This window comes from Choloepus didactylus, chromosome X (assembly GCF_015220235.1).
Source record: "Choloepus didactylus isolate mChoDid1 chromosome X, mChoDid1.pri, whole genome shotgun sequence".
NCBI classification, from domain to species: domain Eukaryota; kingdom Metazoa; phylum Chordata; class Mammalia; order Pilosa; family Megalonychidae; genus Choloepus; species Choloepus didactylus.
The window spans coordinates 133804023-133808747 of NC_051334.1; the positions used below are offsets into that span (position 1 = coordinate 133804023).

Consider the following 4725-nt stretch of genomic DNA (forward strand, 5'->3'; position numbering starts at 1 on the left):
ACAATAAAATACAAAGATTTACATGCTACAGAAAAAAAAAACATCAAAATGCAGCACAGCAATAACTTAGAGAATTAAATGCTTAGTGACATTTTAGGAGGATAACTGAAGGATGTCCTTATTTAAATAAATGATATGACAATGTCATACATTTTTAGTACAACTGTACTAACAGAAGTCCTTGAATTGTTAGAGATGCATAAACTAATTTAGATGAAATACTGAGAATGTAGAAGTAACTGCTGAAATGTAAATATCTGGCCATAATCATTAGAAATAACTCAATTATTTCACAATTCCTTATGAATAATTCTAAAGACCTGTGATGTCTTATTCTATTTTATAAAGACAACAATATTTGAGGTATGTATCAATGATAAAATCAACCCTTTTTCAGATAAGGTAAATGTGGTACAGAGAGTTTAAATATCTCAGCTACACTCAAAAAAAGAGAACAATGAAAAAAACATTCAGAGCCCCCTTGAGGAGCTGGTGGAGAATGCAGGGGTATTGTGCTTCCCCACCTCGATGGTTGCTGATGTGCTCACAGACATAGGGGACTGGTGGTTTGATTGTCTGAGCCCTCTACCACAGGACTTGCTCTTGGGAAGACTGCTGCTGCAAAGGAGAGGCTAGGCCTCCCTATAATTGTGCCTAAGAGCTTCCCCCTGAATGCCTCTTTGTTGCTCAGGTGTGGCCCTCTCTCTCTAGCTAAGCCAACTTGGCAGGTGAAATCACTGCCCTCCCCCCTACATGGGATCTGACACCCAGGGGATTGAATCTCCCTGGCAATGTTGAATATGACTCCCGGGGAGGAATCTAGACCTGGCATCATGGGATGGAGAACATCTTCTTGACCAAAAGGGGGATGTGAAAGGAAATGAAAAAAGCTTCAGTGGCAGAGAGATTCCAAAAGGAGCCGAGTAGTCACTCTGGTGGGCACTCTTATGCACAATATAGGCAACCCTTTTTAGGTTCTAATGAATTGGAATAGCTAGCAGTAAATACCTGAAACTATCAAACTACAACCCAGAACCCATGAATCTTGAAGATGATTGTATAAACATGTAGCTTATGAGGGGTGACAATGTGATTGAGAAAGCCATATGGACCACACTCCCCTTTGTCTAATTTATGGATGGATGAGTAGAAAAATGGGAAAAGAAAAAAAAAAAGGAGAAAAAGGCACCCACTGTTCTTTTTTACTTTAAATGTTATTTTTCACTTTAATTTTTATTCTTATTAGTTTTGTGTGTGGTAATGAAGATGTCAGAAATTAATTTTGCTCAAAACTATATAATGGTACTGTAAATAATTGAATGTATGCTTTGTTTTGTATGACTGAATGGTATGTGAATATGTCTCAATAAAAATGAATTAAAAAAAAAGGCCAGCACTAAATTTGGAGACCCCAAACTTGACAAATCTGTGTCTTTCTTTTGGTCCTGTGCTAGGTCAAACAGTAATCATTATTTACATGTGGTTTTGTGAAATTAAAATTAAAAGTAAACTAAATTAAAAGGTAATTTCCTAAATTACACTAGCTACATTTCAAGTGTCTATAGCCCCATGTAACTAGTGAGTACTATATTAGACAGTGAAGACATTTCCACCATCACAGAAAGTTCTATTGAACAACACTACTCTAGACCATGCTGTTTATATGAAGCACAAAATAACACATTTACCAAAAGGTCAATGCAGAAGGAATTTTAATTATCTGTCCAAGTTGGACAAAGTCAAGGAAGGGAATGGCTATGGGTCTTCCTTCATAAACTAAGCAATGCAAATTATATTTATAAATAGTGAACATAATATTAACATCACTTGAGTACAAAATTTTCATAAATAAATACAAAAATAACCATTCTGAAAATCTAAATTTTTGCATAGCATAGTCACATATGCTCTGATTTTACCAGTCCTTTGTAGCACATTTGCAAAATATGACACAGTTACCAGAAAAAGTTGATTGTAGAATTACCATATGAGCCAAAAATCCCACTTCTTGGTATATACCCCAAAGAACTGAAAGCAGGGACTCAGATATTTTGTACACCAATGTTCAGAGCAGCATTATTCATGATAGACAAAATCTGGAAGCAACTCAAGTTTCCATCAACAGATGAATGTATGAACACAATGTGGTATATACATACAATATAAGAGTATTTAGACATAAAAGGAATGAAGTTCTGTTACAAACTACTACATGGATGAAACTTGAATATATCATGTTGAGTGAAATAACCAGATGCAGAAAGACAAATGTGGTATAACCTCACTTAAATGAAACAGAATAAGCAAATTGCTAGAAACAGAAGATGACAGTTTACCAGGAGCCAGGAAGTGAGGGTAATGGGAAGTTATTGTTTAATGGGTGCAGAATTTTTGTTTGAGGTCATGAAAAGATTTAGAAAATGAATGTTGGTGTTCTGAGTGATCTCTCTGATGGTAACATGTTATTGTGAATGCAATTATTGCCACTGAATTGTACACTTAAAAGAGATTCAAACAGGAAATGTTGAGGTGTATATATGTGATTGTAAACAAAATTTTAAAATATGTCAATCCTAAGCTATATGCCATTTCCCAACACTTTGAGCAAGACAGAATTTTTTATTCCATATCCAAAATTACAATGTCAGTGACCCAAATAATAAAGGCTGGAATGATACACAGAGGAGAAAATATATCATGCATTTATTTTGCTACTCTAAAACTAAGACTTGTGTGAATAAAATGATAAGGTTATAACAATTATACTTTAATGGGGCTCAGGGAAATGAAGCCAAAAATAATGGTATGGAAATTCAGTTTTACAGTTACAGGCCCTTTAATGCTTAAGTAATTGCACAAATTTACAACATAGATACAATTCTTAATGTAATACTAGAACTGCTAAGAAAATACATGAGGGTATGTCTTTTATAACAAACTGTTCTGTGCCAATTTGGTATCTTTAAAATTAGGTTTCACACATATAAGTCCTCTCTTAAAGTAGAACAGCTCCCAGTCAGTGTTACATCCTACTGTTTTATTTTCTACCCAACATTCTTAAAAACCCATCAGATTAGAACTCTTTCAAATACTGGGAACATTTTTCAATTATTAATGTGGTTATATTAATCTGAGATTTCTGGCAAATGGCATTGGCTTTAGGGGTGTTCTGGTTTGGTAAAGGTGTCAGAATGCAAAATACCAGAAATGGATTGGCTTTCACAATAGAGGTTTATTACTTCACAAATTTACAGTTCTAAGGCCATGAAAATGTCCCAATTAAGGCATCAAAAGGAAAATACCTTCTCTGAAGAAAGCCCAATTGCATCTGGGGTTCCTCTGTCACATGGGAAGACCCATGGAAAAGTCTGCTGAGCATCTCCTGGGGTTAGCTTCTGCTTAGCTTCTCTCAGCTCCTGTGCATCCTTGCTTGTTTCTCCCAGGGAATTTCTAAGCATCTGAGGTTCCTTTCTTAGCTTCTCTGGGACAAAATCTGGATTTAATATCTTAGCTTCTCTCCTCATTCTGATTTCAACAGCTGTCTCCAAAATATTTCTGGACATTTTCTTTCTATGTGTCTCTGAACTTTCTTTAAAATGTCTCTGGCTTTTATGCTCTCATAGAGCAAGCCAGTAAAGATGATTAAGACCCACCTTTAATGGACAAAGTCACATCTCCATGGTAACAATATAATCAAAAGGCCCCAACCAAAATAAGTCTGTCCCCACAAGATTAGATTAACAAATATGGCTTTTCAGGGGGTACATAATGGATTCAAACCAGCATGTTCCACCCTCTGGACCCCAAAAAAACATGTCTGGGCTCACTTTGGTAGCAAGCACATATACTGAAATTGCAATGATAAAGAGAAGATTACCTGGCCCCTGTACAAGGATGACAGGCAAATCATGAAGTGTTCCATATCTTTTTGCTGAAGAAGTATAGAATGTAAAAAAGGATTGATTGTATAGATCCAGAAATGGATAGCACAATACTGTGAGACAGTAGCACAATATTTTAAGTACACTGAGCAAAGATGTCTGAGACTGAAGTTGAAAGAGGATAGCTAGGGGACATGTATGACATCAGAAGGGAAGATAGATGATAAAGACTGGGAATGTATAACTTAATGAAACCTAGAGTGGTCAATTATGGTGACTAAATGTGCAAATATAAAACTGCTTTTACATGGGGGAGAACAAATGAATGTTAAGCTTGCAAGATGTAGAAAAAGGGATGGAATTGGGGAAAATATAATCAATGCAAAGTGGAGTCTATGGTTAACAATAATATTATAATATGCTTCCATTATATGTAAAAAAGTCAATATACCAAAGCTAAATGTGTATGAGAGGGGAATATAAGGGAGGGTATGGAATCTTGGTAGTGGTGTTGTTGTCTAACCTTATTAATGTATTGTATTGTAGTATATTGTAATTTTTATTTTATCTTTTCTATCATTCTTTTTAATTTTTTTGGAGTAATGAATATGTTCGAGTGCTGATTATGGTGATGAGTGCACAACTATGTGGTGGTGCTGAGAACAATTGGTCAAACATTGGATGATTGTGTGGTTTATGAATATATCTCTAAAAATTGCAGGGAAAATACAAACAGAGGGATACCAGTGCTGGAGAAAACATGGAGAGAGGGATGTACCTACTCACTGTTTGTGGGGAAGTAGACTGGTGTAGCCTACCTGGAGGAAATTGTGGTGGCTCCCCA

The 4725-nt window shown here is 35.7% G+C and overlaps 1 non-coding gene across 1 annotated transcript; it reads left to right on the forward strand.

Moving 5' to 3' along the window:
* The first annotated feature begins 3819 nt into the window (after positions 1–3819).
* On the forward strand, positions 3820–3928 carry LOC119523877. The gene has a single exon (XR_005214684.1). It is a non-coding gene; the product is annotated as a U6 spliceosomal RNA (small nuclear RNA).
* The last annotated feature ends 797 nt before the right edge of the window (positions 3929–4725 follow it).